The sequence below is a fragment of the Populus euphratica genome, unplaced genomic scaffold (genome assembly GCF_000495115.2).
Source record: "Populus euphratica unplaced genomic scaffold, PopEup_1.0 scaffold6.1, whole genome shotgun sequence".
Taxonomy (NCBI): domain Eukaryota; kingdom Viridiplantae; phylum Streptophyta; class Magnoliopsida; order Malpighiales; family Salicaceae; genus Populus; species Populus euphratica.
The window spans coordinates 1,973,141-1,988,462 of record NW_011499849.1 but is presented as its reverse complement, the minus strand read 5'-3'; the positions used below and the strand labels follow the sequence as shown (position 1 = coordinate 1,988,462).

The 15,322-nt window shown below is 30.4% G+C and overlaps 1 pseudogene; it reads right to left on the bottom strand.

Annotated features, from left to right (window-relative positions):
- Positions 1 to 5,643: 5,643 nt before the first annotated feature.
- LOC105120524 (squalene monooxygenase-like) lies at positions 5,644 to 9,868 on the bottom strand (annotated as a pseudogene).
- Positions 9,869 to 15,322: the final 5,454 nt, after the last annotated feature.

The window sequence follows — 15,322 nt, the reverse complement described above, 5'->3', positions numbered from 1 at the left end:
TTTTTTTTTTTAAAAAAGACAAATTAGACAATATGTCATTTGCACACGACATGTCCTCTAGACAAATTAGACAACATGTCATTTGCACACGACATGTCCTCTAGTGTTATCTAGTTTTCAACACCATAATAGCTAGAAAATGAAGGCATAAGTTGCTTTGACTCGAAATTATTTTTTCAACTTATTTTTTACTTAAAATATCTACAAAACATCCTAGTTAACTTGATAAACTCATTCATGTTCTTAAAAAAACCAAAAAAAAAACATCATAGCACCCGAAATCAACCTGAAAACAAAAATCTTATCGAGCTCGGATATGTTATTCTAAGCAATTTCAAGGTAAAAAAATAGTTATAGGAACCCCCTCATCAAATGGAATAATTTAACACCAATATCAAATGTTTTTATGGTTGGAATCGGTGTCAGCATAAACTCTCTCTAGGATCGGATTCTAGTCACTTTCTCTCACATCTCTCAAATTAAGGAAAAAATAAAAAAATAAAATTTGACATTAAAATTGATTTTTCTCTTCAATTTTGAAAATTGAAGGGACTCGATATTTATAATTTAAAAAGTATAGGGACTATAATAACTATGTTTTCCAAACTTTGTTAAATCCACCTATCCCCTCTATATTTTTCACTTTGATTCTCTATTTTTCAGTCCTACCCCTTTACAACAAATTGATCTTTAATCTAGTCCAATAAAAGTCAAATTAAAAAAAAAAACTATGAACAGTCTACCTATATTTCCCTGTGAGAAGATTTACAATGCATTTTGCACACTAAATTCCTTACACTTTTTAGATCTATAGTTAATACTTGCATCTTAGTGTTTAAAACATTGATTTGAATTTGGTTGAGATTTCATAAACAATTTACAATTGTTAGTTCATTTTTGCAAGCTTTTTTTATACATAATTTGGGATGTTGCAATATATAATATTGAATTGACATTAAAAGAGGAGATGTTAGCAAATCATTAATTAAAAATTTTTCAGAATGTTGCAATATATAATTTTGAGAATGTGTACTTGTCATTCTAGAAAATTACATTCACAACTTACATGTCACTATTCATAATCTAATTACAGTCATTTTTAGCACTTTAACTAGGTAGTCTACATTATGTGACGGGTCAAGATAATTTTTTTAATATAAAAAAAAGATACTTAGATGATGTTAATATTTTTAAAAGAGTAAGAAAAATTTTAAACTTATTTCATTAATTTGAATAGATTTAATAAGCTTAGATATTTAATAATATAATTTAAAAAAAAAATCAATGACAAAAAAAACAACAATGAAAAAAAAGGGCAATAACTAATAAAAAAATAGTTAATACTTGTCAATACTATAAAAAACACCCTTTAAATATTCTTAAAAGTTTTTAATGATTTTATTTGATAATAAAGTAAAAATTAAATGAAAATATGATAACTCATTGAAAGAAAAAAAAAAAAAACTTGAAGCTTAGTTACCAATAAATCAAATGGAATTTTAAAATAATATTTAAAAAGAATAAAAAAAAAATCTCTAGTCAACATGTCAAACTCACAACTCAATTGTAAAATTAAGATAACAACCTACAAAAGAAATTGAATAAAATAGCGGAGATCAACTCTTAAACAAATGAAATGATGAAAGGAGAAATAAAAAAACAAATAAGAAAAATCATGAAATATCCAAGTCAATCTTGGTTAACTCAACTAAATTGCGTCCTGAAATATAAGATTAAGATAATCCTATAGAAAAAAATAAAAAAAATCACAAAGTCGAAGGCTCAATAATTATTAAATAATGAAATTCAAAAAAATTTAAAAAAAAATCCAAAAAAGAGAGTCAAATCAAGCTAATTATTAAAATCTATTATCCGAATAATGAGATTGAATTTCTCAATAGAAGGTAAACCCAAAAATATCATGAAGAAAAATTCCCAATTATCTCAAATAAAAAAATAAGGACTATATCTGGTATAAAAATTAAATAAAATAAAACAGGAGATATGAAATTAAAAAATAAAATAAATAAAAAATATTAAACAAAAAATAACAAAAAAATAAAAATTAAATATGATATAAAAATTAAATTAAATAAAAACAATAAGGGATGGAATTGAAAAATAAAAACAAATCAAGAAAATAATTAAAAAATAAAAAACTAGCATTTAGAAAAATGAGGAACAAATATAATAGACAAAAAAAATTGAAAAATAATAAATTGAAGAATAATGAAATAAAAAAATAACAAATATATAAAAAAATAAATTGGATGATTTTCTTGGAAAATTGAATGGTTTAACGCATAAATTAAGGAAAAAAGAGAAAATAAAGAGAGAAAAATCATCAACATTAAAACAAAAATGCATCAACAACACGAATTACTCTAAGACTATGTTTGTTTGGGTGGTGGATGTCATGTTTGCAGTGAACCACAATTAATAATTGTATGGTTCAGAATAAAGTTAAGTTTGGTGAAGCGGGTTCCACGTAAAATTTAAGTTGATAATTGCACAACAATGTATACATGGTTTTTTAGTTAGGGTTCTTAAATTTTCTTTATTTGCTCAGGGTTACCATAAGAGTCACTGCCCTGCTCCTCTCCTTTACCGTCTGTAGAGAAAGGCAAAAAATGAAAAAACCACATTTGTATCAATGTAGAAACTATAGCAACCATCTAGATAGCATTCTCCAAACTCTTCCATTGAGCTCATTTCATGAGAACTTACTGTGCATGTAATTGTTAGTTTATTAATTCATGATAGGATGTAATGACTAATTAGTTTTTTCATATGCTTCTGGAATGGGTTCTAGCAATTTATACTTTTTATATGGTTTTTTTTTTAATTTTTTGACACGATTCATAATTAATACAATTAAAAAATAAAAAATAATTATATGTTGTTTTTAGTAATATGATTACCTTGATCAATTTAATTATATTTTTATTCAAATATCTTATATATATTTTTATTTTTCATAAATTTTAATCATAATTTTTATCAAATAAATATCTAAAATCAACTAAACACAATAAACCATATTTTTTTAAATTTATTTTAAAAAAAATTATAATTATAAAAACTATTATAATACCAATTACATTCCAAGTATGGGCACCCGCCGGCCGCTGAGGCGTGCAATGCTCACGCGTGTTTATTAAATTACCTCAACCCTTTTACACTAGTTAAATGGTGATTTAGTAATTTTACTAGATGGCCCCGACAACAATGTTTAATATTAAATGGCCCCGACAGTAATGTTATTTACTAGGATTACTTTCTTGTCGTAAACAACCCATCACCGTAAGTTCGTAACAATTTCTTTGTCATATGATTTTCTAATTCTAACCTTTATTAATTCTTAACACCTTTCCTTGATTGTATTCATGAAATTATTATCTAAATTATTTTGGTTTTGTTATTGCTTGTGTGTCCCCACGGAGCTTTAAGCTGACGCCTCAGCAATTTTCAGTGCTGAGCATCTTTAAATCAGGAAAACTGTTCTTTTTTTAAACTTTGAAAACACATTCTTTTTTAATTTCTAGAGAGGCCATAGATTCGATTAATAATTAAAAAAAAACAGAATAAAATATCAAACTCTAACTATAGATTCATTCGTTTAATTGATTTTTAAATTACTCTTAACTCATTCGTTTCCAACTGCCACGACGGCAATTAAATGGTTAGATAATCATTATTTTTCCCCCATCATAAAATTTATTTTAAAGATTAGTATTTTTATATACTTTTTAAATGGTTTTAACAACGTAACACTGCATTTTCCAATAATAAAGAAAAATCCTGTGAAAAGGCTGTTTTATTCCCACTTGTTAGTGTAATGGTGTTTTTGTGAGAATATTAAAATAGCAATTTTACTGTATCAATTCATAATAATATATATTTACATTTTTTTTTTATAATATGATGTATAACTTCACCAATTGTTGTACTAGTTTTGGGACAACGAATAAATTTAAGAAAAGAATGATTTTATTAAACTGTAAATTATTTATCAATATGAAACATATCTAATGCCTGAACAGATGTAACATTTATTTTAAATTTTGTAAACAAACGGTGAAGGTTTTTTTTTTTTATTTACGTGAGGTGTCCTTCACCAATTGTTGTACTAGTTTTGGGACAACGAATAAATTTAAGAAAAGAATGATTTTATTAAACTGTAAATTATTTATCAATATGAAACATATCTAATGCCTGAACAGATGTAACATTTATTTTAAATTTTGTAAACAAATGGTCAAGGTTTTTTAAACCTCCATGTTGTGGTGTCCATCTAATTGTTATTTTCACTCCTTTCACTACTAAACCAAGCACTGATTTGCAAATGTTCAAGGTTTTTTAAACCTCCATCTTGTGGTGTCCATCTAATTGTTATTTTCAGCCCGTAATCCTCATGCTTTATTTTTTTCATTTATTATTTCAACCTGAAAATCTACAGGAAAAGAGAAGATTAGTCGTTGCAAAATCATTTCATTTTATTAATTTTAATAATATTGCCAGGTGGAGTCAGTGTTTTTTCTATTTTTTCTTTTAATGCAAACCATTTCAGGACCTGGGTCAATTCGTTATGTCAATCTTAGTTTTATAAATAAAAAGATCACTCCGATATGTCAATCTTAGTTTTATAAATAAAAATATTATAATATTATTAATTTTAATATTTAATATAAACTATAGTTTGATAACAATATATATTAAAAGTAAAATAGATTCTTTTTCTTTTATTATATCATATCCAACATAAACAAATAAAATATAAAAACAATCATTTTATTTTATATATTATCATCAAACATAATTATATCTCTGTTTTTTTTTTGCTTTGTCTTCTCTATCATTATTGTTACCTTATTTTCTGCCCTTAACCAAACTCGTAAGTTTAAATCTAGGTGATATACAAGGGATACTATATTCATTACTGCCTAAAACGACTTTATTGTTGTTTTATGTTTTGGATAGCTACTTGTTTTTCCAATTTGATCAAATAAGAATTCAACTATACAATTTTATAACTAAGGGATCAAAGTGTGTTTTGTAATGTTCCGAGTTGCAGATTTGTGTCCAGAGCGGGACAAAGCCGTCAGGGGGGCTTCCTGCGTGCTCTTTTATTTTCTTCCCGTCTTTCCTCGTCTTCGTTTTTTACAGTGAGCCTTACCAGCAGTGCACGTCGATGAAATGTCCTGAATAAAGACAGAGCATCATGCTTGCCTTGCCTTTTGTTTTAAAGGTTGTAGATTAAGATGAGGATCCAGATGGCTTTCAAATGCATGAATTAATAATATTGTTACTCACCACGGACCTTGGAGTTTAGTAGGAATAAGGCCTTTGGTGATATTTTGAGATTCAGCAGTCAACGAAGTCCACAAAAGCTAGCTTCTAAGACCATATCTTTGAACCGATTATTTTCTTTTCTTTCCCTTCCCTTTTCCATTTCCTTTTCCTTTTTCTTGCCAATATAATACTTTCCTAACGTGGCACCCATTTCCCAATTCAAGCATCTTATTCTTCTAATAGGATTATCCTATTGATGATTAGAGGGGACGCGCGCAGGAGGAAGTTGCAGAGTTGATTTTGTCCAGGAGAGGTGTGTTGAAAATAGATATAGGAACATAAATAATGACGTGAGTTGCAGGGATTAAAACCCGACAAAGCGGACATTATATATTGATGTCAAGAGTTGAAGATGTATAAAGATCCTAGGAACAAAAAAAATGTATAATAATGCACAGTTATTCGCTGAAGCATTCAACCTCACCCAGTCGACTTTGAACAAGGGGAAGGAGGAGTTGGGACACAAGTGGTTCAATTTGACCGGCATAAGAAAAATTTGCTATCTCCTGGCGTCTTGTCAAATCAGTCTCACATGACTGGAGGAGATCTGTAATATGCAGGAACAGTTGCAGGGAAGAACATTTGTCTAACTCCTTCTGACCTAATGATGGGGAAGATAATTCCCGATGCACCCTGCAGAACAGTAATTTGATCCTTCAGTGTTCGGGAAGGGGTAAAAAATAAAATTGCATGAAATTGTGATAATAATAATAATAGTAATGGCAAATAGATTGAAATGGCAACAGAAAGAGTACAGAGAAGGGTAGATACGCACTGAAATCAATCTAGCTCCAATCCAGATGCGTTTAGGTGAGGGGAATGGCAGTAACAAACGACCAACACCATATATAGCAACTGCAAAGAAGTGGGCAACCAAGCTCAACGGACGGGGGTTCAAACCCGACAGCAAAGACACTGGTCCTTCTGAAAATACGCCTCCAAGACTTAAATAATCAAAGCATGCCTGGCGCATTTCCTTCCTTGCTTCATCAGGTGAAGCACAGAAGACCTTGTAAAGTGCACCAGCCAGTGTATTGATTGTGGATGCTACAGGCTGCAAAAACATGGGATAATCTGAGTTCAGCAGCAGTACTATGAAGGCACCTTCTTCATGAAGAAAACCCTACTACGAGTTGGCTCTAAATCCTATTATCGTTCAGAAGCAGAGAACCTTTTTCTTTCCCAAAGATTTTCCAAAATCTGTGCAACCAGGCAAGTGAACAGCAAGAACATAGATAACACCAGAGATACAACTTACCTTGCGCAAGGTGTAGAAAGATTCAAGGTATTTGCAGAGGGTAGGGGAATCATTAAGGTCACGCAAAGGCCTGAGAAGATTCCTTAGCACAACAATGTCAGACAACGCAACAGTCATCCCTCCCCCAGTAAGAGGATGCCGCATGTTGAATGCATCGCCCATCAACAATGCACCGGGAGTAGGATAAGGAGCAGCTGGCATGCTTCTGTTTGGCATTGTCCTAATGTTTCCTTTATCAACTGCAGCTAGAAAGGCATCATAAACTTCTGGGGGAAGCTGCACAACAGATATGTCAGAACGTCAGCTGAAGACATCATTAAACATAAAATAGAGATGAATAAAGGCCAAACAAGCAGGCAGCTGAAAATGCGTTGAAGATTACAACATACCTGAGGTGCCACCACAGTCTTCAAATATTTTGCCATTTCACCACTTGAAATGGAAGGAACCTTCTGACCAGGAATATCAACCAGACAGCGAATCTCCGTACTGCTAATAGGATACATCAAAATTGGAGATGGATCCCCTAATATAACATGCCCGTGATTTGCACAAGGAAGTTGGCAATTCTCCAGGATCATACCAACAAAACATGAGGGCACATCCACCTGCGCAAGATAATTAGAGATGCATTTTAATTTCTAGGGAGTACTTCATTTTGTAATACAGGCAAGTGGCGAGCCAAAATTTCTGTTGAATTGGTTGTCTTAGGCTTGATACTAGAAGTGCTACCATCCAACAATATCAACGGTTCTCACCTTAGGGTTGCAAAGGGAGCGGCGCAGGTTTGAGAAACAGCCATCACAAACAATAGTCAGAGGAGCAAATGCCGTCAGCTCTTGCCCATCTTTTGTTTTGTACTGCACACCTCTAATTGTCCCTTTCTCTTCGAGCAGAGAAGTGACAGTTCCTTGCTCCAAATGTACACTAGTAAAATTGAAAATGAAAATATAACTAGCAGCAAACAAAAAGAAAGGCTTCTAGATAATATGTTGGTATATTAAACTGGAATAAAATATATTCTCGAGATCAGCGTCTAAAAATTTAAAACATGCACACAGCAGAAAATCAGATGACCTTGGACACTCACCGCATACCTGAAGATGTCAACCATATTAACTGGGTCCAGGTACAATGAGAAGAATGATGCACAAGCACTTAGAAGCAATTTTATGAATCATTTTAAGAACCATTAAAATTTTCAAAAGGGAAATGGCACATGCATAGATTTACAATGGAAGAAAAGACATACTTGGGGAGGGACACAGCTTTTTCCCGCATGCTCTGTATGAAACGCCCATTGTGAAAGCTCCTTCCGGCTACATCTGAGTGAAACTTTTCCAAGGGATAAGAGAGTTGAGTATGCTTTCCATCCTTGAAAAGAGCATAACCAAACACCTTCTGAGCATCAATTTTCTCTACACAATCTGCAGTGAGAAAAAAAATTTAGCTATATATTTAGCAACTAAGCTCTCCCATGATTGTCAGCAAATGGTATCAATTAATACAAACTTGTAGAATTACAAAACTTTGCAGGTAATTGTGAAATTCATCACACGCACCTTCAAGTCCCAACTCAATTAACTTCAGGTAACCCCCTGGCTGTAGCAATTCACCAACAATCCTATCGGGCTCGGTCAGGTCTCTTTCAATGACCCGCACTCGACGTCCATCCTGCGTTTAATACATGCAGTGAATTGGCTATTGGAATAACTTGCAGTTAGGATATATATGTGTTCATTCTAAAAGATATGATCTCATGTCGATTCAAGAAGAAAGTTTATGTTAGATCACGGTGCAAACTAATCAGAATAAAACAAGAGGCAAAGCTTGAATGAGAACATATTTTAATAATTGTATGACAAGATTTCTTTAGTGATTGGAGAATAGTACCAGTAGCCATCTGTTAGGATCATGAACAAGAGTGAAATCCTTACAAATAAATACTGTTTTGATTAAAATATAGAAAAATAGATTCTCATTTTGGGAATCACGATTTTGGGTAGTAGCAGGATGGATTTCATTTGTGCTGTCGATTTCTTATTCCGCTAGCTGAAAATGATAATTAGAAAGAAACAAAAGTATAGCAGCCACAACTGATACAAGTTGACACCTAATTAATTGAAAGATGACAGATCCTCTAATTATAAGAACATGTTCAGTGCCAGTTATCGCTTAATTATTATTATTTCTTTAAAAAAAAACATATTCATGCGTGTTCCATAAGATAAAACATAAAAGCCAGGTCATCTCTACAGATTGATCCCCGCTTTAATTCATCTTATTATCAATTCTCAACCAACTCCATGAAAGAGATGGAAGTGTTTTTTTAATTAAAAAAAAAAAAACATTAACGACAGCTGGCCGCGTTCATCAAAATCTTGAACGTTTAACAAAAACATTTTCAGAAAAAATCCTTGGACGGCTACTTCATGTTGGTAAAGCAAGTGTTTGACAAAAGATTCCTTACTGTTATAGGTTTGCAAATACTTTAATATGTGTTTGATGGAAATATCACAGGGTGGCCTCCATAGAGTAAAAGAAGTGTGTAAGATCACAAGAACAAAAAGACTGTATAAATTCAAAATAAACACATAAGAATCATCAAATCCTGAACGCGCCATTCGGTGTCGTATAATTCCAAAAATTAACTAACTATTCCAATCAATCCTCAAAGTTTTTCAAGCACGCGCTGCAACTAAAAGGCTTCATATTCCATTAGAAAATTAAATTAATGATTTGAGGTGCGTCTCTTTTATACAATTAGCCAAATTATAAAATAAAGAAAGAAAGAAAGGTTTTCAGGTTTTCGAATAATCGCTTAACCAACGGAAAATAAATGAAAGTTTGTTTCTCTCCGTTTAATTGCCGAGAATATGCAGGAAAAGTAAATACCTTGCCAAGAGTATGAGCAAGAGCGGCGCCAGCAACACCGGCGCCGACAATGATAACGTCGGCATCGGAAACGTTACCGGATCTGCATTCTTCATTGGTGGTGGCTGTGCAATTAACGGACTCACTTCTCGATTCTAGCAAATCCTTTTTAGTGCCCCGTTCCTTCTTCTTAATTACCAAACAATAGATAGCGAAGAGAACAGACAAAGTAGCTAAAATCCATCCTAGCATGCACTGATCCGCCATTTTTTTTCAGTGTTTCTTTTCTCTCGCTCGGGCAGAAAAATAAAAAAAAGGCTTCGCTGGCTATGCCTAACTGTTAGTTGTTTCTGAATGGATTCAAGTAAGGCAAGTGCTTCACAACGGATGCACCTTTTTATAGGCTCCAACAGCCATCACCAGAGCTTTGACGTGTACATATGATGTTGCTAGCATGCGCCGCATGGGTGAATCGGTTAAGATGTACCTTTGACCGTTTATTAGCTTTTATTATTTTTATTATCATATTTTTTTTATAGAAAAAACAAGACAAATTGGGTGATGACTGTAGTTTTGAATCTATGAATTAGAATGTGTTTTGCAATTTTAATTTATTATTATTATTATTTGTCATAAAGATCTGAATGGTTCAAAATTTATTTAATGTCCTTGGAGTTTTGTTGTTTATTTTATTCAAAACGGATGCCGTAACAAGATGGAAGTTTACAAAATCAAAATTTGTTGTGAATTTAGGAGCTGCCGTGTATTTTTGCGTCCACTATTTTGCCGACTTGCTTCGCTGATTAATTATGGAGAATGAAGGGCCGGAAATGAGAATGGATTTTATTTGTAAGGTTTTGGATTAAAGGGAATGAAAAATGTTAAAGGTCGAAATGATGAGATGGCAGATTTCAAAACAATTTAATTCCAATCTGACTAGACGAGGTGGAAAAGAAAATGAAATTTTATTTTTAAAATATTATCATTAACGAAAAGCCTTAAGAAGGATGAGTTTTTATCGTACTCGTCCTCACATTACTCTTTTATTGAAATAATATTTTTAAATTTATATTATTTTTAATTATAATTTTATTTTTTAATATTATATTTATTAGGGATTGTGATTTATATTTTTTTAATTTATTTTTTTAAGGTTATTTTAGGTATATTATCTAGACAATAAACATGACAGGTTAACCCGACTAGCTCAACTTTTTTTTTTTATTTTTTTAATTGATTTTTTTAATTAATTTTATTATTTAATATTGGATTGATTGAAAATTAGATTTTATAATTTTTTTTAGTCTACTTTCTATGAGATTATCTCCATGTCATAACTCATGTCACAAACTTTATGAGTTAATCCTGATTAACTAGGGTTATTTTTTGTGTTTTTTATTTAATTTTTTTTTCAATTTTATCTTTTAAAATTGAACTGGTTGAGAATTGAATTTCATAATTTATTTCAATTCTTTTTATTAGGTTATCTAAATCTCATAACTTGAGTCGCGAGTTTAACAGATTAATTGAGTTTATTAAAAATTGAGTTTCATAATTTATTTTGATTCTCTTTTTACGAGAGTTATCATTGTCTCATAACTTGATATGCAAATTAGCGGGTTAAACTGGGTTGATCCAAAATATTATTATATCAATGTTCATTAAAACAAATCTCATCTTAAATATTTTTTTTAAGCAAACTACATTCTTGCCTGTCATCCAGGTTGTCTTTTGACCCGCCAAGATGATCGAGTCATGTTTAATCAATTCCCATTTCATTTAATTTTTTTCTACTAGAAAAAATATTAACAATACCTAAATATTTTTTTATATTAAAAAGATAATTCAACCTACAACAAAACCTGGGTAAAATGATCTAGTTGTTCACTAGATGGTGGATCTACACCACATGGTGGTTTCTGTATAATTAAATTATTCATATAAAAAAGATTATGATTTTTTTTATGAAAAATCAAATTATTGTGATATTTTGATAGCCAAAAAAAACAAAGAAATAATATAATGAATTCTAAACAAAAACTATAGTGAGCTTGTTCTATGCTAATGATTTATATTAATTTCTTTTCATAGAAAACAATATTTAGGTGCTGCAAATGCATCTCAAAATAAGAAAAAAAAAACCCTCAATTACTCAAGTTTTAGCTTTAGCAGGTTAAATAAACTACTTTTTATTTGAATCAAATTAAAAAAATCAGGCAATGATAGTTAAAAAAAAACACAATAACACGGAAAAAAAACTTTTTTCCAATAGCATAAAAATAGAAAGATAATGGTACTCAATTTATAACCACTTAAATATAAAAGGATAAAATTATATTAAAAAAAATAGCGCAAGTCAACCTAAGTCGGCATGATTGCTATGTGACTTGGGCAATGAGGAGTGAGTCGGTCCATGTTAACCTGCCAAACCTATGTCTCAGATTATAAGGTTGAGGCAACCCAATAGAAAAGAAATTAAAGAAAACAACAAAGTCAAATACTTTTAAAAACTAATGTTGAATGATGAAATCAAAAAAAGAAAATAAACAAAAATATATTAACTTTCGTTAACTTTTCATACCTAGAGATGACAATTTAATTTGAATATAATGGATATCGGCCAACCTGACCCAAATAAATAGGTATTTTTTGAATACTTATCTTATTTGATGAGTGATGAGTAAAATATGAAATATTGTCAAACTTGACCTAAAATTCGCTTAAACCTAACCTGAAATACACATACACACACACACACACACACACACATATATAACATTTAATTTTTTAAAAATATATAATATGATACATACATATCTCAATACTGACATAAAACACACACATATATACTAATTATTTTATCTTTTAATGAGTTATAAATAATAGTCAGATAATAAATTTTCGAAAACCTAATTGATAGTGTATGAATATCTAAATTTATTACTCGATAGGTAATGGATAGGATATGAAATGTGAATATCAAGAAACCCGACCCATGGGTGTCCATTGTAACCCTTATTCAACTCTATGGCCCGAGTCATTAAATTGGATGCACCATACATGAAAAAATTAGGAAACTCAATCCTTAACAAATCAAGTATTAAATGGTGAAATAAAAACAATAATCATACAAATTATCTAAATTAAAAAAAAAATATCCAAAAAGATTTTTAAAAATAGTGATTAAAGGAATGAGGATAAAAATCAAAATAAAAAAATAAATCATAGAAAAACTACAAATTTTTTATCACAAGGTGAAACTGGAAAGAAAAGAAACTTGAACAAAATGATAAAAAAATAAAAAAAACGAGGATCAAATTGAAAAATATAATATACCGTAAGTTTGAATTAAAAGATGAAATTGAAACCCAATAAAAGTTTTATAAAATGATTAAGGAAAAAAAATAAAAAATCAATAGAATAAAGGTCAGATTGAAAAAAAAAACACGTAGCATATGACAAATTAGGATTGAATGGTGAAATTTAAAACAATAAAATTTTTCATAAAATGAACAAAAAAACAATTATAAATCAAAAGAATAGGGATTGAAGTTGAAATATCAATAAGAAAGAGGACCGACTTGTAAATTTCAAAGAAGGAGAGAGAAAAAAAGAAGCTCCACCGACGATAAACCGTCTCACCACCATCGACATGTGCCGCGCTAATAGGAAAAAAAAAACACAACAACACATCCAATAACAAGATGGAAAAGCATTTTTTTTTCACTAAGAAGTGTCGCCTAAACTACGTAGATGCCTTCCATGTGTTGGCATGTGCACCATATGCACTAGCTACTTTTCTATTTAAATAATATTAAATCGATATAAAATGATGAAATTACCCCTGGTGAACCTAGTAATAACAAGAAAACTAGAATGAAAAGACCAAAAGGTCTTTGGACACATAATTTAAGTTTTTTTTTTAATTTAAAATGTAAACTTATCATTTAAGACATTTCCACTCATCCTTCTCACTATCCTCATTTATGGTTAGAGGTTGGAGCAACTGATGGAACGAATAGAAATTGATTTTATGGGATACCCATGACATTGACTGGAGAAATGATACATTGCTTTAACTTTAGGTACATAATAGTTCAGTCCAAGCCAATCGATGTCAAAATTTAAATTGAGGGGTCTAGAACAAATCGAGAAGCAAGTAGTCAACCTAGAAGAAGAAATGAAAGCTAGATTAGACAAAGAAAATAGGCAGAATTAAAAGAAAATGACAAAATATATGGCTTCACGTTATCTTGCTCCTTATTCTAGTCTTTCTGGCTCAAGATTCCCCCTCCACCCATAATTCTTATGTTTAATGATGTATTTATTGTTGTAAAGTTAATGTTAAAATTAATAAAATCTTGATGTTGAATAAAATTGATAGTGTTTGGTTTTATTGTGATTTTGTTGTTTTTTAATTTAAAAACTACATAACTAAAAAAATTATTTTTTTATGGATAAAAAAAATACGTTCATGATTCCATAAAAAATATAAGCATTGTTTCGTCAAAAAATCATAGAATAGTTAAGAAGTTTTAGGACTTAGCGACCAACATTTTGGTGCCAATTTTGTCAACAATATTTAGATTGTGTTGGTGAAACAAACGACATAATATTTCATTGTTAACTTATTTACCAATAGAATGGATGACAAAACCTAGTTGGTGCATGCTATTTTTTTGACACCAATCTTTTATCGGTCTCTCCGTCGATAATCTACAGCACCAATGGAAATGCTGCAAGATAGTATATTTATAACAAACTTTTCTTGGTGATGTGTTTTTATCTGTAACTTTATTGGCAATGTAAATGGCCAATATAATGATGTTTGCTCGTCAAAGAAATATTTTTTTTGTGTTTTTTAATTTTCATGCTATGAACTTTAATTGGAATATATGTTTAATTTTCAATCTTCCGTTTTGTAAACTATCAAAGTTATTACTTTCAATTTCAATTAATTTAACAAACAAAGTTAATAGTTGAAGAGTGTATTTGAGATTGGTGTATTGTGCCTTTTAAAATAACTTTTCACTCAAAAAATATATTTAAATAAATTTTTTTAGATTTTTTTATTTTTAATATTAGTATATTAAAAATATTAAAAAACACTAAAAATGTTACTCTAATAAATTTTCAAGCCAAAAAAAACTTCTAAAAACACATAAAAATGGGAGGAAAGACTGTGCCAAGCACCTGAAATCCCTACGAAACGAAAGCCGTGTATATCGGTAAACGTGAATAGTATTCAATAGTTAATGTTAAAATAAAAGAAGCAGCACATAGAATTACGAAATAAACCAGCGAATGTTAAACCAAACATGTATATTATAATTGACAATATAGCATAATTGTCGTTTATCCGAAGAAAAAGTAAAAGTCAATAGTTGACAACCACAAGCATATCAGGGCGTTGATCAAAGAACCGAGCCACTTCACAGGTCAAATCTAAATTCCACAACTTAAACTCAAGGAGCAGTGCAAGATCGACTGAATCTTCATCACTGCGAAACCTTTATTGTTCGCTCAATTCCTTGTATCAGGTTCGACGTGGACATTCTTGTGTTCAACCTTTGCAATTATGGTGTGTAGCTATTAGGTATGTGGTGTCGTTAAACCCAAGAATTAAAGACGGTTTACCGCCGAATTTAAGGTGGCCTTGCTCGTTAGGTTTTTTATGAGCATAGGCATAGCTTATGGATAGAATATGCTTAGTATTATAATAGTTGTTATGATTATAATTTGAAAAAAAAATATTTTATAAAAAATATTTTTAATTAAAATTAATTAAGTATTTATATATATTTGGTTACAACTGTAGTTAAAATTAAAGTTGAATAA